General features: G+C 36.7%; 2 long non-coding RNA genes across 2 annotated transcripts; one reads left to right on the forward strand and one right to left on the reverse strand.

Annotated features, from left to right (window-relative positions):
• Nucleotides 1-2421: 2421 nt before the first annotated feature.
• On the reverse strand, nt 2422-22043 carry LOC136791361 (uncharacterized). The gene is made up of 3 exons (XR_010833185.1): nt 21217-22043; nt 6549-6643; nt 2422-2996 (listed from the first exon to the last, which is right to left on the reverse strand). It is a non-coding gene; the product is annotated as an uncharacterized lncRNA (long non-coding RNA).
• On the forward strand, nt 10460-17027 carry LOC136789742 (uncharacterized). Its single transcript, XR_010828668.1, has 3 exons — nt 10460-11268; nt 11455-11524; nt 16665-17027. It is a non-coding gene; the product is annotated as an uncharacterized lncRNA (long non-coding RNA).
• Nucleotides 22044-22151: the final 108 nt, after the last annotated feature.

Here is a 22151-nt window from a genome sequence, read left to right on the forward strand (position 1 = left end):
AAGGGAAACCAGCTGATGTAATCTTTTTGGACTTCAGCAAAGCTTTTGACATGGTTTCCCATAGGATCCTACTGGACAAAATGTCCAGCATACAGCTAAACAAAAACATCATGCGATGGGTGAGCAATTGGCTGACGGGCAGGGCTCAAAGGATTGTGGTAAATGGGGCCACATCTGGCTGGCGGATGGTCACTAGTGGGGTCCCTCAAGGCTCCATTTTAGGGCCAGTCTTCTTCAATGTTTTTATAAATGATTTGGATGTAGGACTAGAAGGTGTTTTGAGCAAATTTGCCGATGACACCAAACTTGGAGGAGTTGTGGACTTGGATGAGGGTGGAAAGGCCTTGCAGAGAGATCTGGACAGATTGGAGAGCTGGGCGATCACCAACCACATGAAGTTGAACAAAAGCAAGTGCCGGGTCCTGCACCTGGGACGGGGCAACCCTGGCTATACGTACAGACTGGGCAACGAGATGCTGGAGAGCAGCCCCACAGAGAGGGATCTGGGGGTTGTGGTTGACAGCAAGTTGAATATGAGCCAGCAGTGTGCCCTGGCAGCCAGGAGGGCCAACCGTACCCTGGGATGCATCAAGCACGGCATTGCTAGTCGGTCGAGGGAAGGGATTGTCCCGCTCTACTCTGCGCTGGTGCGGCCTCACCTCGAGTACTGTGTGCAGTTCTGGGCACAACAGTACAAAAAGGACATTAAACTGTTGGAGAGTGTCCAGAGGTGGGCGACGAAGATGGTGAAGGGCCTAGAGGGGAAGACATATGAGAAGCGGCTGAGGTCACTGGGCCTGTTCAGCCTGAAGAAGAGGAGGCTGAGGGGGGACCTCATCACAGTCTACAACTTCCTCGCGAAGGGGAGTAGAGAGGCAGGTGACCTATTCTTCGTTATCACCAGTGACAGGACCCACGGGAACGGTGTTAAGCTGAGGCAGGGGAAGTTTAGGCTAGACATCAGGAAGAGGTTCTTCACCGAAAGGGTGGTTGCACACTGGAATAGGCTCCCCAGTGAAGTAGTCACTGCACCAAGCCTGCCTGAATTTAAGAAGTGATTGGACTGTGCGCTTAGTCGCACGGTCTAAACTTTTGGGCAGACCTGTGTGGTGCCCGGAGTTGGACTTGATGATCCTTATGGGTCCCTTCCAGCTGGGGATATTCTATGATTCTATGATAAATTCTATATGAAAGAGAACTCCACTAAATGCAAAATACCAATTCAAGTCGCACATCACATATGTAGCTAGCTGAACATAGCTTATTTGAGTATGCAGTGATGCCGGGATAAAATAAATACACTTATGCATAAAATGCATTTGAATCTCACACTGAATCTTAAGCATATTTAATTTGAATATGTAATTAATCATGAAGCGTTGAAATATTTCTAGTCTTGCTGTCTCTAATTTGTAACAATCAATAGCATTGCAACTTGACAAAAGTATTTGTACCCCAGATCATCGAATTCAAAGGTATTTTCCACACTAACAACATTTATGCCATGTTATAAACATACAGAAGCATAAAGCTAAATAGCAAGTACAGCTCTGTAATAGAATAGTACATATATGAAGGGGATTGATTTAACTTCTGCATGGCACATTTCTCAACTTTAAAAACTCTTATACATATTAATGTAGGTCTTTTTTTTCCTTTTTGCATTGAATTGTAAAGTAGTTTATAATGAGAAAATGACTCAGTTATCCCCACTTGTGCTACATTATCTGGTGTGGGATGGAGAAGGAGTTGATAATGAATATATATATATATATATATGTAACGTGGAGGATTTGACGTGGGATTTAGATAGAGCATAGGCCTAGCGTTGATCACCTGCCTAAGGCTGAATTTCATCCATAGCACAGATGACAGTATTAAGTATGTGAAAGCAGCAATTCCTTTGAATAATTGATGGATTCTTTGAGTTATTTTTTTATTGAATGTATTTATTGGTGGGTAAGAAGAACCTACATTTTTCTTCCCTCACTACAGATGACTTCAGACAGGTGCTTTGGAAAGATGCCTTAATCTCTACAGATAAAAACTATGATGTTAGCCAGCTGCAAGAGGACAGGCTTTCCTGGGAAACTTTCTTTTTCACACAGACACACACAAACTCCAAGAAGAGCAATCAAACTTAAGGATATCCACTAAAATAATTTGTTTAGCTACAAAGAATTATTTAAAAGATAAAAATGAAGCAAAGATAAAATATTTACTGTGAACATTTTAAAATACACTAAAACAATTAAGTGTTTCATACACAATGTTTTATTTTAGTTATAATGAAATATCATATTTTTGGAGTTCAGAGTTCTTTGCTTCCTCCCTCCCTCAAGAAAAAACACTTTGTTTTTCCCTGAACGATTTTCCTTTCACAGTAAATGGGGAGATAAAATTACTTCCTGATTGATCCAAAACATTTTTCCTACTTTTTGTTGTTGAAATATTACAGGAACAAACACAAAAATGAGTTTTTCCTCACAGTTTCATTTCTTAATGCTTTGTTATTCCAACCTGATAACGTAATTTTCTGTTGATGCAAAATATTCTGCTTTTGTGGCATCACCTCTCTAGTGAAGTATGAGCTTGATTTTCACGCGATGGGACTGGCTACAGGTCTTACAGAAGCAGCTCCCCATAATTTCTATGCCTGGTTTTCTCTATGGTTTCTTGTACTGTGCATTTGCAGTCAACCTAGTTTGTTAATAAGCTTCACCAACATCAACACTGGAAACTCACCAAGACATTAGTTAAACATATAGAAGAAATGACCAGTTATGTTTAGTGGCTTGAAATGGGCTTTTTATGTTTACTGGTTTTTTCTTTTCAAAGCTAAAGCCTCCAGAAACAAACAAAACATCTGCCTTCTCTGGCTTTTGCCACTTACTCTGCAACTCTTTCATCAGTCATACCTTACATGTGGAGAGACTCTCAGCAACTGCAGCCAACAGGAAAGGCTGTTGCTCTTCTGAGTTGACTCTTCAAAGTACCTGGAAAAGACGAAGAAAGAATGGGAGAGATCTGTCACCCACATATTTCCACAATAAAACTAAACAACATGGTGGAGATTACAAGAAACATAGGTAATGTCATCCAAAAAGACCACTCTGCAGTTTTCTGAGCAGAGAGAGAATCAAAACAGACTCTTGTTCAAAGCTTTGCTGCTTAGATGGATCACGTTGGAAATCTTTCAAAAGGGAAACTTCAACCTTATTCAAGTAATTTCCATGAATGTACAAAAACTTGTTTTGCATTCACAGATTTTACCTAAATTCGGGGTGGGATTAGACTCCATAAAAGCAATTTCTTGTGAAGCAGAGACATAAAGTGGCAAATAACAGCTCAAGTAAGAGTTATTTTCTTGTGGAAAACATAGAATACCTGTTCTTGCATACACAAATAAATGACATGAGCGTTTGAAAAGCTTACTAAAAATAGGTACTGTATTGACGACAATTATTTTCATGTAATACAAACACTTTTTTTTTTTTTAATTTAATCTCAGTGTTGCTCTTTTAAAGTGATCCAGTTTTAAGTGTTTACTGTATATTTTCCACTTTCTTTGAATTCTCTCACTTGTATTATCTGGCCCGTATCAAAGGAATTAATCTAAATCAAGAAGTCAGCAGTTAGTTTGACAAGTGTCAGTTTTATTTCCATTTTCTTCTCTCTTATCCCACTTTCAATGCATCTTTAAACATATAAACAAATCCTTTATTCTTAACACACAATAGCTTGAATTTTTATTACTGCTGGGTATTTTCCTTCAAAACTCTTCAAAATCACTATTCTTGGAGTGATTTTTTTTTAAATACAATTTTAATCAGCATTTAATGGATAATATATATTTTGAGATTTACGTTACACAATTAAGCATATTCAGTTTTATGAAGTTTCAAAATAGCTACTTTCTATTCACACAAAACATATTTACACTACATTACACCAGATGAAATAAATCTGAAAAATGGGGCATTGTTATGAAGAGATATATATCACTGTATGCCAATTCAGTATACATATGAGGCTACTTCCAAAGTAAATTTTTGTGAATTGTCATTGCATTGGCAGATACCTCCTAAGACCAAAGTTTGTATTTTTGCCCAAGATTTTTGCCCCTGTACTGAAGTCTACGGAGTTATGGGCTAAGAAATGACTGCAGGATCATTATTGCCAGCCTGTTGATAGACATTTTACTGTGCAAGTTTTTTTGTTTACGTGAAGACTAACATAACATTAAAGAATTACAGACACATCACAGTCTACCCTTCAGGTTTGTTTCAATTTATTTCCCTTATTTAACTAAGTGTGCCCTGTGTGACCATCTGTGCATTCCATGGAAATGCTTAGTGACTGAGTGATATAATATAACTAAGGAGGCCGCTGTTATTTAGGAAAAAGTTAAGTAAATTCAGTTGGGGAAAGTTTTCTTAAGGTGTAGGGTGATGGGAGGTGCATGACTGAAAAAACTGCTTGTGATCTTATACTGGAGATAGAAGAAGAATTTCTCATCACAGTCATAATAACATGGCAAATTGATTTGCTAATTCTCGATTTTCAAAGGTGTATTTTGGTCTTGGAAATACTATTCACTAGAACGTGATTCTGTCACCTTCTCATTTTCTTTTTTCTTTCCACATGAATGATTAGTTTAAAGATCCCCTACCGGTTTGGTCTTCTGCTTGGTGAGGACTTCTTAAGTCCTTATCATGAGGCTGCAGGTGATATGACATACGGTCATGCCATATACGCGAGTATTTTGACCAGTATTTTGTCCACAAATGAAGCACCACTGACACATTTTGTTGTGTATTAGAATTCCAAGATATAATAGGTTAGCTTTTCTAGGCAAAGCAATCTGTCCCTAAGAAGTTTTCCCTTCCATTAAATTACTTATTTCAGGGAAAGAAGAAAAGGGTTTTCTATGGGGTTATTTTTCTGTGCTCGTCTTCCAAAAGCAAGACTTAAATGAAAAGCAAAGTCAATATTGGATTAGTTTGATGTTTGCTTAAGCAGAATCTCCAATGTTCAAAAAAAGCTGAGTAATTTAGGAACTCAAATCCCGTCACTTTCCAGTGGGATTTAAATTTTTTAAGAGCAGGAAGATGCTTTGGAGATTATGACTGTGCACAAAAAATGATGGGACTATTTTCAAAAGAAGAAAATAATTAGCCTTGTTTTATAAAAGTTCATTCTATGGGAAAAAGCTTAATGACTTTAGCTCTTCCTTTATCTTTCTGCTACTAAAGAAAACAGATTTCTCTCCTTCCTGAGAGCACACACTTCTGTTCTGAGGCAGGATCACTGAACAAAAGGTCTATTATTTAACCTTTTCATGCCAACTTGTAAACACATCAGTGAAAGAGAACTACATTCCACAAAAGTCGTTGTCTATGGGCACAACCTGTGGATATGTAGGGAAGATATTTTCCATCTTCTTGGTATACTATACTCCTCTGCTAAGATTGCAGTAGTAAATCAGTAGTTTTTTTTTTTTTTAAGCAAAGTGAAATTAAAGTGAAATAACTTTGCCTTTATATATGGTAGGACATAGGAAACAACATGAAATCTAGATAGCAGAATGCCCAAGAACACTTGCTGATTTCTTCTAATCTGGATATAAAAATCCCTCATAAAAATCCCTTATCGGTTTTAGGCTGGGATGTTAGAAACAGAAGTAATTGTCTCAATGCTGACAAGTTGCCTTTCTTGTTTACCTTGCTGTACTTTCAGGGGGAAAGGGTGATAAGCAGATTCTATCTTGCTCTTTTCAGACTACCCTAGAAAGAGGCTTGGATTAAGACCCTTGGAGAGAAAACCTATTAGAAATTCACTGTATGGTTTACTTTAGATAATGCAGGAGTTTGGAATGTTCCTCTCATTTCTTCCTGAATCTTTCATAACCAGGAAATAACATAATACCAACTCAATCAAAAGTTTAAAAATACATGTCATAATGAAAAATGTGAGTCTTGGCATTAGGGCTCATCAGAAATATGTATTTATTTAAACCTGACAAGATCTTTTTATGAGAAATGGAGAACAATTTTCCTCTATGTTTAAGCAGAGTATATTTTTAGGATGAAAAGTATGGCAAAAATGCTAAAATGCTTCCTCTTCAAATTTTAATTTGGATTTATCATCTGGTTGGAGACAGAGTAGACTCAAATAATAAAATATTATTCAGACTGGCCTGGCTGAAAAATGTGACCTATGTTAAAACTTGTTTGCAGTAATTTCCATGCTAACATTTGCTGCTGCATGTCATATCATTCTTTAAAGTTAGATATCAGCCACCATAGTTTGATTATCACCCAAATTTCACAACGACCTAAGTCATTGACTGCCCTTGTGTCTATTCTCAATCAGCAGCCAATAATCAGCAGCAGACCTACATTCATTAATCCCAGTTATGGTGTTATATTAAGTAAATCTGTTAATTTACAGTTGATCTAAAATTTCAGGTTTGGGGAATGAAAAGGCTTCATGCATCAATTTATACATTTTTCTTCTCAAATGGAGGTAAAGCTTTCACTTCTTACCTCTGCCCATTGGATAAAGTCAAACAACATATTTCCCGTCACCAGCTGGAGGGCACAGAATAGAATCTAACAAAAATATCTGCATCTCCTGAGAGCTGAAAGGAAATAGAAGAATCTTTTTAGGAAGTTAATCTAGATTGAAGTCCCAAGACAGCCTGGAAATAAATTGATTATGAAATTAAGAATGATAGATGAGACTTGCTAGTGTGACCTGAGCTGTAAGGTAAGTAATTGAACTTAGTCTCTGACGGTATGGAGGAGGTAAACATGACCACACCGTATAGTTGACGTGGTGAGGACAGGCCTTTTGGAGCTGAGGATACTTTCCTTTCATTCTTGAAAACTTTGTATCTGTTTCTTGCCCTCAATCTGGCCTTTGCCTTACACTGGTTCTAATTAAGGTTGATCTCCAGACAGCTGATTCCCATCCATACGTTTGACAATTATTAGTATTGTTGTTGTTGTTTTTACAACACACTGAGGGGCCGGGCTGTTTCTGGGGGCACTGAGCATGCCACTGCAACCCATGATCCCTGGGGTGAAAATTGCTGTTGTGGCCCAGGGCACTTTTCTACCCTCCCTTGTCCATGAGTTTCCTGGCTGCCCTCACAGCTGATGGTGGGCTGACAGAAGCTGCCGCTGTGAAGAAGGGCAGGAGAAGCCTCAGCAAGGATCTCCACTCTCTGCCTGGGGGCTGCTCTGCTCCTGAGGCTCTGACACATGGCTCTACCTGAGCTTTGGATGCGGCCCTGCCCCTGCCTGGCCCTGGGCCCTGCCAACCCAGTCCTATTTGGGGGCTGCCTTTCCAGCCAGGCCCAGGGCCTGTGGCAGCACCTGGCGATGTTGGCTGTGGCTGATCCTGCTCATTGTGCCTGGCCTGGCCCAGCTCGCCTCGCTGGGGTTGCAGGGCAGGCTGGTCAGAGAGGGAGACCCCACACCACCCAGCCCATTGCCAGGTCTCCTAATGCTGGTACTTCACCTCAGGGCCCTCTGCTCACCAGCTCTTTGGCAGCACAGGGGCACAGCATGGTGAGCTGGGCCCTGGGCAGGTGCTGCAGCAAGCCCAGCTCCAGGGCTAAAGGCATCTGCTGGGAGAGCCGCGCTTCAGGCACCATGGCAAGCACTCTTTGTAGAGAGAGTGGTCCACAAACAGTTCTAGTGCAGGCAGAAGATTCCTGTGCAGGTGTTCCTGAAATATACCTCCCAATATACCTGATTCTAGCTCCCCCCTCCCTTCTGTCCCATCTGGCCTGGACAAGTTATGGTGGGTATGGTCTGTTCTCTCCCTCAGAGACCAACCACGCTACAATACATGCTTCCTACCAGCCAGCCCTACTGTCTGCTTAGTCATGGCTGGGCTGACAGCAATGTGAAGGCCTCAGTTGAGATGGGGGTGCCCCATCAGCCACGCCAGCCCAAGCCACCACAGTGTTTGTCTTCCCTCTGCCTCTCTTTAGGTGATAAAGGTTGTCATCTTCCTGGAGGCAGATGCCTAACAACAGTCCTGCACTGAGAAGTTGTTCCTCAGGGTTACATGGCTCAGGTCCTCAGAGAAAAGCTATGTGAAGCTATAGAGACTGTGCACGACCTACAGGGGTGGTGGAGGTCCCCAGTCCACAGAGGCAGTGTGACAGGTGTCTGTCAGGGGGAGGACAGATCCCACAGTAGGCAGAAATGTGATCTCATATGCTCATGATTCAGCCAGAAATCAAAAGTCCTTCTGCCTTCTTTCATCTATCTACTATACAGCCTACATAGATTCCTATTCAAATATCATTAAAGCTCAAATATTGAATTATTCAGTGTAAGCAGCTTTGTGAAACACAAACTTCATGGCTGATTACATATTGACTACCCCTGACTTATGGAAAGAATTTAACTCCATGTGTTCATATACCAAACCACACATGAAACTGAGTTTCATATACCACATTGTAAAAACAGTGTTAAAATGTTTTTCCTCCACTTTCCACACATAGTAAAGTGAGAAAATAAACAAATGCTTAGTACTATATAGCAAAGTTTTCAGTAATATTGGGGGAAAAAAAAAACACACACACAGAAAAACATTTAGAAGCATTTCTGTGACAGCACTGAAAATCATGTAGTGACTATCTGGTGGGAAAAAAATAACCAAAGAATATAAATGGTGCCTTTAGGGGAGTAAAATGTGTCCTTTCTTACAAGGAAAAGCACTAGAGTTTTCTGAATTTCCAAACAATGTAGTCATACACATACACAGAAAAAGTCCTTCCCTAATAAAAATCCATGATATGGTATAAGAAAAAAAGACAAACATCATTTTTCAAAGCTTCTACAAAAATATATGTCTAAAAATATTCAAATCAACTGTAACAACTCCTATATTAATACAGCATGCAAAACGAAAGGCTTGCATACTTGGGCATGCTACAGCTGTGTTTTTAACTTGACTAGAATGGATGAAATATTTATGTGGGGCAGCCAATATTTTTTTATTCTTTTACATTGAGTTCAGAGAATATTTATATGAACCAGACCTTAACAGAGTTACAGAGTTGTAAGCTGAACATATGCATCCACAACACTTCATCTAGGTTATACAGACAGTCTTCTATGAACCTACATAGCAGCAGCAAACCTTTGTTTTATTTCACTTGGATTTCTACTGCCACCCAAAAATTGTCAGGCAGTATCTGTTAGGTCCCAGATGTTATACGTGAAAGCAGGTAATACTCCATTTTATTATGCAGGCCTATCCTATAGTTATTTTTTATTTCTACAGCTGTTTCTTAGTAGGTTGAAATACCACAGGTGTAAGTCTTTCTTGAAGCAGTAACAGAATAATTAAAGTATTTCCCCTCAGGTGAATTCACTATTATAAAGCAATACCTTGTTCCAGAGCATGATCTGGACTTAGGTCTGTTATTTTAATGAATAGATCTTTCTCATAAATTATAATGAAACATGTACACACATTTTCTCATAATATATGACAAATACGTGTATTAAAATGTGGCTCTAATGACCAACAGTAAGCAAGAAATATCCTCTTTCATACAGGTAGGCATTTTCTTTATATGAATATTAGTATCCTGTCTCTCCAGTGCTGCTTATAAATGGTGTTCTAAGTAGATGTTATTTTATTGGGAAATAACTTGTCTGCTGAGTAAGAGAAAGAATTACCAGTATTCACTGTCCTGCAGTTAAGAAGTGTTAGCATTACTCTAACAACATTAATCCTTCTTTTGTTATCTAACTGGAAAAAATGACAATGACACAAGAAGAACATGGTTTGTAACTCTTACTGTAACTTTGAAATGGTGCCAACTCTAAAAGGGTGCCATTCAAAGTGAAGAAGTTTGAATGCTTCTCAGAATCTTCTCCCCAAGTCCTCTGACACAAAAATCAGTCTTAGAGCTTCACATCAGAACCTGTTGGCTACCCAAAAACCTGAGTCCCATTGTGCAAGACATAGACCATGTGGTATGAGGCTACATGTGTCAGTTTACAAAACAGTTTATATCACAGGGTGTTAAAAAACACAGCTCAGCAGGCACTTTTAGACCAACACCATTGGAATGAACATTAGTCATTCCAACACCATGGAATGAACAGGACTCTACTACGGACAGACAACAGACAGACAGAGATTTGTCAACTTAGTTTACATCATCCAGAAAAATAAGATACCAGCCCTTTTGGTAAAAACTGCCATTGACTCTGCTTATTTTTGCCTATGAGAAACCTTCGTGAATAATTCACATTTTATCTTGGAAATCTCACAGTCATGTACCATGCAAGGCATGGCTTTCTTAATCTTTGGATCAGTCTGTGATGGAGTAAAGCTATATCCTTTTCTCCTTCTAGATTTTATATATATTATTCCATATATATTTATTAGTTCAGATTGATTAATTTGCTGTCTGATCAAAGTGTTAAAACTGATTTATCCCATAGTAATACAGATGCTGCTCTTGTGCAAGGAAAGTGGCTATGGCTAAGACTGTTTGCTTTGTATCTTGCTTGCAACATAATCTTTCAACATTTTAGGTTAGGTTTTAACATTTTAGGAGGCTCTGTGGACACATTAAAAAGGACCCTGAGGAAAACAGACAGAAGGTGTCAGTGACTGGAATAATACATTATTTGCTATTTCTGCCATGAAACAACAGCAACAACAACAAACACCACAACAAAACAACCTGTGGAATTTCTCGTTCTTTATCTGTATATAGCATTTCCATGGAAGAAATGACAGTCTTGGCCTAATCATGAATGGGATCAGTCCTAAGATATATAGAACCTAAAACTTTGCTGGCTAGTGAGAATGAGAATGGCAAAGAACTTAGAACTGTTATTCAGAAACTCCATATCTTCTTGAACCCAGGTAGAATTTCACTGAAGTCAACTGTGAACTTAAGAGTTAGAAAAATGTAACAGTGATACACAAATTAAAAAAAAAAACTTGTCTTGATGCATTCCAGGTAAAGTTGAAGGCATAGGAATGAGTTTAAAATTTTCTGAGAAATAACCTATTTAAAGGGAAGAAATATTATGAGAACACTGCTTAGAATTAACAAATTGATTTGCAAATCAACCTGTTTACTTTAACAAAGTTATATTTTTCCAGTGTCCTAAGTGGTGAGGGATGACATGGATTGTAGTTCCCTGTCCTACACGAAGACATAGCACTTTTCTTAGAGTTAAGAACTTACATCAGACATACGGATGTGGAAGTGTAAGTATTAAAATTTCAATTAAAAAAAATTAAATACATACATACACTTAACACAATCAAATTGTGGCAATTTCAGCAAAGTAAAGGGAAGCTTTGCTGTTGATTATAATGGGACAATAATTTCTTGACATGTTTTCTACAGTAATTTATATCAAATTTTATTTGAAAAGCTCTCTGCTTTTGCAGGACATAGTGCTTTCCACTAACTGGACTTCACAGAATTAACCAGAAGGTTGTCAGGAGACATTTCATACAGGTAAACACTGTCCCTTTATGTGGATGAAGCTTCTTCTTGATGTATGACTTTTTCAAGGTTGGAGTGGATGACTCTTCACTTTGGTGAATATGGAAATTAACCTGGACAATTGCAGAGATTTTTCAGACCTATTCACCTGTGCATTTTAAAATCACTGTTTATTTTCTGAGTTAATGTTTTCATACATTAGAGCAAATACAGAAGGTTAAATTTAATACTACTGTTGGATAGATCTTGATAAAGTAATATGCTCTTAAGAACCAATCCTAAAAAAAATAAATGTTTTAAAGTCAGAAAGGATAAAGATTTTTTCTAGTATACTCATCTCACAAAGCAGCTGAATGCTGAGAGAATTAATTTTAGTTCTTTCAATGAATTTGGCCATTTTGAGGATTTATTTTTAATATTATTTTGATAGTGTATGTTTGTTGTTGTTTTTAATTGACTATTTCTCTGTATTGCTGGCTGGTACAAGAAGTTATTACCAAGAAACAGTACCACTATAAAGAAGTTATAAAACTTAATATGTTAACAAGATTGATTAGTAGCTCTAGAATAACTGACATATATTTTAACATAAAGAGGTTTTGATCTAGGTGCTAAGTGTAATGTAGTGAAATGAAATTGATAGTAGACATTGACAAATATGCCCAGTTATCCGATAGGTCAGAGTATGAAATTTCTGATATCTAAGATCATTCTCTGAGTTAAAAAGAAGTGATGATACTGCATCAGTAATGCAAAATCGTATTCAAGAATGAAGAAATCTCTGTATACATTTTTCTTGTCAGTTTCTTTTTGTTTGGATATTATACATTTTTATAAAGTACTTTCCGTACTTTCTGTACTTTTTATACTTAAAAGCCTTTAAAACCTGAAGTTCAGATTTCAACAACATTCCTCATTGCAATATCTTAATAGACTCCACTTGGTCACACAAATAAGCAACATGGATTCAAGACTTGAGTGCAATATACACAGAATTCCTTTTACTCACTAAGTAATTGGGGATGCACTTATGCTGATATACATGGCAGTACTTAAGGGGTGAAGTACAATAGATATGTTCTAGAACTCCATTAAGATTCCCCACTGTAGTACTAACTTGATCGGACCTTTTTTTATGAGTTTGCTCATGGTAGCAGCATCCCTTGTATCAGTTTGCTTTATTTTGAACTAATGAACTATTGACATGTTTGCCATTGCTTTAAGAGAAAGGAAAAAGACCTCTATTTAACTAAAACAAAACAAAACAAAACCACAACACAAAGCTAACAAATGAAATGGGATCATATTTTCAAACGAGTTTCATACAATCTTCTTGAACCAACCCATTTGTTTGTCATATCTGAAAGGTGTATACATTAACTTTAAATGCTGGGACAAGAAGAAACATAAAAATAAGGGAAGTGAGTAGAAAGGGAATGTGGGAAGCAACAATGAGATACAGAAAATGACAACCAGATGTAAATGGTTGCTATAATGAGAGAAACAAAGCTTTTTTATATGTTACTACGTGTTCGTTTCGTCAGCTCTAGTATGGGAAAAGAGCACAGGCTAGGCAATATAAAAGGAAAAAAAAACTATTTCCCATACATCTAGTTAAAAACATGCATAAGTCTCAACACTGAAAGAAATCCAAATTATCCTGAGGCTCATCATCTCCATTAGAAATTACAAATTATCGAAGATTACTTTTAAATCATATTTAGACAAATTCCTACTAATTTAAAAATTCATGTAAACCCACATTGATTATGAGAAAATATAGGATTCCTTCTACCATATAAAAAGTTTTGTTTCAGAGACAATAAATTTATGATGTCAAATTATACATGCACTTTAAGTTTAAATAGCTTAGCTTCTCACTCATATTTTTTTTTAATTTGAATATCAGAGGGATAGTGAATAAAATAACTTAGAAATTATGAAAAATATCCATGGAGAATTCAGGTTCTTCCACATTTTTCTGTCAGGATGAATTTTAAACACTATGCTCTTGTCAATCCAGGATGTTTAACTGAATAAGAAGACAAACAAGCTCAATTATCTCATCAAAATATGTTACCATTTAGACTTTAGGAGAACTATTTAGTAGCAAGCATATTTAAGCAACAAGGTTGTAGATTATTAATTCAGTAGGAGGGTCAATTATCTTAATAAGGACTGGAGGTGACATAGCGGTTTGTGATTTTAATCTGCAATAGGTTATTGTGAAATTGCCTGAGGGGGAACATAATCAATTTGGAGCATCTAAGCAACATTTACTTTGTACTAAAACTGACAAACAACCGCAGGAAATTCACCAGTGCTGTCAAACAGAACACTAACACACAGAACAATAAAGGTGTTATTCTTCAGAGGTGGGTGAAAGAATGACACTAGGTATAAGATATCTACAGAAGTTTTTGCATGTATTATCATAAACTATCCTATTCTGCATTCAGTTCCTCGAAGAGAAGAAATTGAATTTGCCACCTCCCAACCCACAAATAAATGCCCAAAGTTTTATGGAAAGATGGAAAAATAATGCTTCCCAAATTTAGAACTCAATATAAAAAATCAGCCTGTGCATTCAGAGCAGATATGACAATATACTATAAAAGTATTCAGCCATATTATTTATTAAACTCCTATGCTGAATGTCTCCAAGTCCTTATTCTTACAGATAAATTATTTATTACTGAGCACCACTTAAGGAAGCTGCTGAGGGGTCACTTCTCTGAATTTCTTATGTCTGACAGAAAGAAATTCACATCATTAAAATGCAAGAAAGTATGCACAGCACAAAGCTACCTCTTTTCTCATTTGGTGTAGATGGATAATTGACAAAAGTATCTTGATTGTATTTGAATGCTCTGACTTTTCAAACAGGGAGGGAAATATATTTTAATATCTTGGGCCTACCTAGATAGAATTAATATTATAACTTGACCTTTATGTCTACATTGTTCAAATATATTCTAAATTATTCTGAATATTGACTTACAGAAACCTAAGATCTCAGATTGTGTAATTAGCTTGGCTTATAGCCATTAAACCATACTGGAGTTTCTTGCCATTAAATGTGCTGGTGAAGAAAGGCATGTCATGAATCTAGTAAGAGGGGAAAAAAAGGATTTTTTCATGTTATTCTTTGATTTTCATCATGAAAAACAGATAGATTGGCTTTTTTGCCCTTTTCAGCAGAGAATCAATAAGTTGAGCAAAGTTGTGAACATTGGCAGAATGACTAATATCAGTGTATCTCCTGTGGTGACCCAATCCAGCCTCATTCCCTAAAATGCATCTCTGTGGTTATTTTATAGCTATTAGTACAGCATGTCTTTAATGAGAAATATTTCATAAACTCTGACTATGTTCACAGAGAGATGGCACATTGTTTATCCCAATAATGAAACAATTAGAACGCTTAGCAGGTATAAGAAGGATATGCTCTAAATATCTTCCAAATCTATCATTCTCTGTTGGATTCCTGCAGACTTTCCAATGTGCAGTGCACAATTACAAAAATCTTTTTATTTGGTTTATTTTCTCTAAAATCAAGTGTTTAATTTCTTGATCTAGGAAGTAATGCCACAGTACCATACTCTTTAGAACAATGAAATAAAATGGAGATAAAGGACTACTGTGTCACTCTGACTATCAGACAGTAGGAGAGAAGTGAAAAACAAAGTTCTAGTGTTTGAAGAAGCCTATTTCTGTAATAAATTGAAACTAATTTCAAGAATTAGGGAATGGATTCAAGCCAGGAGAACATTAGCATAATAAGCTTAAATGAAAGACCACTCAGGTAGGACTAATGAGATGGGAGTCTTCAAAGAAAAGAAAAGAAATAAAAACAAATAAAATTGCATCATTGCCACTGAAATAAATAAAATGTTAGCTTGAAATAATTGAGCAATAAATGTAATTGATCGAATGATTACAAGAACTTATAGAACACTATAAAAATGATGGACATGGGATTGAGAATGAAAGTGGTAACAGTGTTGCTAGGATAACACCAGTCATCAATAGAGCACCTTAAGCTTTTATAACATTCATCAACAAATCTGTACCTACATTAGCACATCGTTGCTGTTTCTGTGTGAGTTGGGTAATTTTTGTCTCTAGAACTCCTGTCTAGATAGCCCTGTCCATCATAGGAGAACACATACACTGCCTTTTCCCTCCAGGCACCTGTGCAGAGAGGATGTTAGAAAGATATAAGAATTAGAATAAGCATGTCTGCACATTGAGTGCATTAAATGGAATCTTTTAACTCCTTTCTTCTCCCCTTCCTTCCCCGTTTGTACAAAGAAACACAGAATCAAAACATATCGGATACATAAATATATTGTGTGTACAGACCACATAGGTATGCCAAAAATCATGTGTTGGAGTACAAAGTTAGATTACAGTGTAGACATTCCTTAAGAAGATCTGTAAGTATGAATCATTAGAGCATAAAACAGTAGATAAGTAGCATAAAGCACTAAGGAGAAATAGAAATGAAGGAAATGGTACTTGAAAAATCTAATTGAAAAATGAAACTTTATGGACACAAAGATGTAGAACAAATGGGAATCATGTGAGTACCCAATACATGAGAACAGTAGCTGTAATTTGAGGACAAGTGAACAGAAAGACTGCATTATGCAAAGCATCCTGTAAGGATTTTGAAGCAGAGAAGCTAAAAGTGAAGCTGAGCATACTCTTTTCAAAAAATCATCTCAACAGTGTAAAAACAGATGTGAATTTACAGTGCATATAAAATACTGAATCATAAACCAAACAGCTTTTTGTTATAAAAACTGTAGAATCTAAAATCCGATGTCTCACTTGTACCACAACAGATAAAGGAAATAAAATCAATGGGAATGTGGCAAGATACACAAAATTAGCAATCATTGTCATTGTAGGCTGGAAAGAAGAGAAAAGAATGAAGGTCCTGTTTTGAGTATACAGGGAAGAAAAAATTGGGAACTACTTTTGTAAAGAAAGAACTGAGAATAAACTTGCAAGTCAGACCTTATTGAATGTTATAATACAATTGGGTTCAGGATTTTCAGATTCTTTTTCTCTCTTTTAAGTCTGAGCAATTTATCTTCTACTTTGTGACCTTTCACTATCTCCTTCCTCTTTTCTTTTTGAACAGGTTTCCAGATGGTCTCCCATCCAAGAAACTCCTTTATTACTCAAAGTAGGTAGGGCCCTATTTTTACTGAAATACTTTGGACTAGGTACTTGTGTTTTCTGCAGTTGTAAGAAATGAAGTGAAGCTTAATTAAGGCCCACATCATAAATACTTAAGCAGTTTATATTCGTCATCCAATCGTTCTTTAACAACATACAATTAAAACAACCTAACAACAATTCTAGTATGGAGAAAATACTGAGACTAAACAAAGCTAGTCTATTTTATTTTATAGAGGATCCATTTTGACAGTTTATAGTTTGAAGCTAATTGTGTAATTTTCATTGGGTTAAGATTTATACAATGTTGAAGAGAGGCTGCCAATTAAAATCATTTCTGACTGAAAACAGTTTACCTGCGATTTCTGCAAAGAGCAAGTGAAACTACACTAACTATAAGAAATTAAACAAGAATTCTTATCTGTTTTTCAGTTTGTTTGACATTTTTGCATTTGGTAGCACACTGTGTATTGACAAAGTAACTGTTTCCAATATACACTCAGTTTGTTAGTCAATTCATGTGTTGCTGGCATTGCTCTTCCACACAGCAGTAGAGAAGCAAAATTTGAAAACCCCCAGAAATATGTGACAGCAAGCCCATTAAAATTGGCAGTTATGAAGGAGGTCTAGTATATGAAATAACTGATATTGTAGGCAAATAGATTTCAGTCTTGTTTTATATTGTTTTGTTTCATCTTTGCTTTTCCGTACAAAGTACTTTTAAAAGATTTCCATCCAGAGCTTCAGATAATATTAAATATAAACCTGTTTGTCTGTTTTCCAAATAAAAGCAGAATTTTACTTAAAAATGCTAAATTATGAAAACTATGGAAACAGATTCAACAATCTTGTGATAACAGGCAAACAGTGTTTCCAGCAGCCTACTCTCATCATACCAGATGAGTGGAGAATGGAGAACTCAGCTCAGTGGTGCCAATGAGACAGTTCTAAGAACTACTGGGCTTCCAAGCTCTTTTTCTCTGGAATGACGTTGTCCCAGAGCTTAAGCTTTCAAGGTATCTCTAAGCACTGTTCTCTGAAGAACAGTTCCATACTGTGGACTGTCCTAGGATTAGAGATCTCAAGGTTTCTTGTCACAAGACCTGAAAACTTGGAGCTGAAAGCTCATGGGAATCCCAGCTGCAGTAAGGGCTCCGTAGAATTGTTAAAGTAACTTTCAGCCTTCCTGAGGAAGAACAGCCACCGGGGCTGCAGGGATGATAGATTGTCCTTGGGTCCCTTTAAAATTTTGTTCTTTCAGCTCCATAATGACTAGAGAAGTATCAGGAAACTAAAACATGGAAATCCTGAGAAACTTCAAAGCTCTCTCTATTTCACTATTTATTTTTTTTCCAAAATATATAATGATTGTGAATACATTTGTTTATACTTGCTTTCTCCTGGGTATTACTTTTATATAAAAAGACAGTTTTAAAAGCAAAAGGAATTTTCTAAGGAATAGATAATCTGACCTTTTTTCCATATAAAGTTAGGATAATTTCCCTCTTCATAGTATAATATATATGTTAAGAAATCTATGCTAGGGAACAGATGGTAAACAAATCAAAAAGCAGAAAACAGAGCACTACAAAAATATATATTTTTCATCTTTTTGATTGTGGCAGACTGCAGATGTAAATGTTCTGACCATGGAGAGTCTTTCACATGAGGTTAGCTTTTCTGAGTTGTCCCATTGACAGCTGTGAAACTGGCACATATACAGCTATGGGGATAGAATCATGGAATAGTCTGAAAAGTACCTCGAAGAGTGTAGTCTGGCACCTTGCCTCAGACAAGGTCAATTTTATCTTTGTCATTCCTGGTTGATGTTTATCTAACCTATTAATGAAGGTGTCCCATGATGGCAGATACAGTTTTCCCTCAACAATTTATTCTGTTGCTTTCAATATCTTTATCATCACAATGTTCTTCATAATATCTAATCTAAGTTCTTTCTTGCTGCAATCTAGTCTAATTAACTTATTTTTTTATTTTTTTTAATTCACCATGGACATAGTGAACAAGTTATTTTTTTCCTTTTTGCAAAAGATTTTTGTATACTAGAAGGTTTGCAAGTATGTGTAAAGGACAGGGAACAAAGCTAAATTTCTTTAGCAGTCATCAGCTGGAGCTGGTAGAATAAACTAGATTTAGACAAAAAATTGAAAACTTAGCAAAACAGTAGCTATAGGAAAAATATAGGAAGAAATGCTGACATATTTGTGGTGCTAAGGGACATGATTATTAATGGGATTTGGTAGGTCAGCTTGATGGTTGGACTTGATGGTCTTGGAGGTCCTTTCCAACCTAGATGATTTTATGATTCTATGATTCTGTAAGAGAGGATCCTTGACTAAGAACTTACTGCTCTGCAAGTTGCTACGCAAGAAGAATGGGGGAAAAAGGTTTTTTTTTGTTTTGTTTTTTGGTTTTTTTTTTTTTGGACACTGATCTTTTTATTGAAACCAAAAGCTTGGGCCCCAGAACATTTAGTAAAATCCATTTTTCTTTCAGAAGTTATGTTCAACAGATCATTTTTGACCAGCCATATTAAAAATATTCAGAAGAGAATCCACCAGTCCTTGAAAATTTTTTAGAACTTCCTCCAGCAACATAACAATGAACTTTAATTTTAGATGGGAATTTCACCACATATTTTAAGTAGCTTCCCAAACACTTACTAAAACTTTAGCAATTTGAGCTAGCTTTGAAACTGCCTTGGAAAATTCAGTTTGTGCCTCTGCTTACAGATGTCTGCTTAGCTGCTTTTTTCATGTAGGGAGCCAAAGCCTTATGTGCTAGGTGGTCTACATTGATGTATATTTCATGCAGGGATACACTGAAAGCACATGTGTCTGAACAGAGAAAAACTTGACTTAAGAAAATCCAACCCAAAAGTGCAGGTAGGGATTCAAATAAGATTAAAAAGGGGGGGGGGGGGGGGGGGGGCAAAATCAGAACTAAACAAAGCAAAACAATGCAAATGAACAACCAACCAACCAACAAAAACAACAGAAAAAACTCAGATGAACATTTTGTCCCTTTCTTAATACATTCTGCTCACTTGTTGTGGTTTTATATGAAACTATCATAAAATAAAAAAAACGCAATCTCAAAATTGTTAATAAAGATAAAAGTATACAGTTTTGCTAAATTCTACATATAGAGCTTGTGCTAAACATATTCTTAAGAATCATAATGTTTGTAAGTCTTAAAATAACAGTGAATTGAAAATATGAAATGTATGTGCCTTGTATAATAAAAATTAAAGCAGCTTAATCCATAGCTATTTTAGGTACTTGTTTTATATATCTAAAGTGTCAAGCTGTCTTGGATCCAGTGCCTGCAGAATTTCATCTAGAGGGTATTCAGAACATCTAGGTTAGTATGGCATAAATGTACTCAGTAGTTTTCGTTATCCCTGTGCTGTAACATCTCTAATGAGCTAGAGGTGTTTGCTTTCTACCATACTTGCCGACCCTGTACATTCTTTATAACATCTACTGTGATTAGCACAACACAAGCAGAAGATGCACACATCAGGTTGACAGCAGTGTGTAGGAGTGTCCCTCATGCCTTACTTACTATTGTTTTGTAATTTAAACAGGCTGATTCTCAAACTAGAGAAATTCAAGGACTGCTTTATTGCAAATTAACTTTCATTAACTACAAAGACCTGTAACAGAGCTCTTACCAGACATTGTCCTTTTTGCTACAGAAAGAACGAGAGAAGCCAGTTTGGGTTTACATCACTAAAAAAAGCCAGCAAACCCAAATCCCCAGAGTCTAATGCTACTATAGTCAGGTTAACCATCTCAGGGACACCTTAAGCATGCATTACGTCAGAACTGAGTTTGTTGGCCAAAGGGATTTGGAGAATGGCTGCCAAGAAAAACAGAGGTAGTGTTTTTATTGTCAGTATTAACCTTTGAACATTTTAAACCACAAACGTTCTCTTGAATCATCATATGGAATATCTGTATTTTTAATGACTGCCACTATTGATAGGTAGGTTTATAAGCACTGAACAAGCTTCTTTTACAAGTGTGAGTTCTTCTTAACACTCTTTATAAACATTAGAGAACAGTTTTAAATGTCATATTTGATTTGTGTTTTATTTGAAATGGAAATAAGCAGCCCACACAGGCTTAATAATTTATATAGTGTTTGGTTTGATACATTAGGGCACACTGTTTAGATGTCAAAATATCCTCTTTGGAACTGAAAAGTCCAGCAAGTCTTAAAAATCAGCTATTCCAATAGTCATTCTAAGGCAAATTGCTTTTTCTCCTGGACATTGCTTGCTATGGGACAATTCCAAATTTTACCTTGTGGCTGGACTGCCTAGATTATTTTTGGTGCAGTCCTTGCACAAGTCTAAAATAAAGGATGTGAAAAAGTGAATTTTCTCCTCCAGTCACTGCATTATTTCCTAATGAAAGACTGCGGCATTTTTTATTAATACTGAATATTGCTTTAAATAGCTAAATGAATACAATAGGTCTCCAACTTACCTTCCCAAAGCACACACATAGTTTGCTAGATAGATAACAACAGCTGAATTCAGTCCTAATCGGATTCCACTGTCAAATGACAAAACCTGTAGAAAGGAGGAGAATTACTCTAATTGCTTCTAGTAATTAGAAAGGAACACAAGTAGCTAGGAGAAAATTGCTAGGGAGGGAAACAATTTAACAAAGAGAAGAAAGTGTGTCAGAAAGCAGTCAGAAAAGAGCAGAAACAAAACAGCACGAAAGCAACGGGGCATGCTGTCTTCCCAGACGCTGTAGTCAGAAGGTTGAGCTGGGTGCACCTCTCCCACGTGAGGGTGCAATGGAAGCTTTCCAGACAGCACAAAGGTGACTTTGTAGTCTGTGGGAGATGTATCACAGCATACTTGGTTGCAGCACTCACAGCAGAACCTGCTGTAAGCTTCGCCGTAGTTCAGCAGAAGGGTCAGTCTGGAGGAACCTTTTGCCCTGCTATTCTATCCTGAGAACAAGGGTTTAGTGCTAAACACTATGAGCAGCAGAAGCAGGTCCAGATGCCAGGGGAATTCAAATGATCCTGGGGAAAGCTGAAAACCATGGTCTATAAATTGCAGCACAAAGGTTATAAAAAATAATTCAGATCGTTCTTTCTTTAATCCCAAACCCAGTCATCAAGTAATAAAATACAGCAACTGTTTCCTAAAAACAAATTCTGCCATTTGTTTTTGTTTTGCCTTTTTTTTTTTTTTGACATCATTACCTACTTAGTGGATAAAAGGAATTCGATATATATGTATGTATGGAGTCTAGAAAAGTGCTTGACTGATACCTCACAGAATTGTACTGCAAATTATTTCCCAATGACTTGCAGAAGATCATTGTCACGTGGCTTGAGAGCTGACTGTAAAATAAAGGCTTAAAGTATTAAATTTGGAGTGTGTGTGTATGGGGCGGGGGGG

Source organism: Anser cygnoides, chromosome 1, assembly GCF_040182565.1.
Source record: "Anser cygnoides isolate HZ-2024a breed goose chromosome 1, Taihu_goose_T2T_genome, whole genome shotgun sequence".
NCBI classification, from domain to species: domain Eukaryota; kingdom Metazoa; phylum Chordata; class Aves; order Anseriformes; family Anatidae; genus Anser; species Anser cygnoides.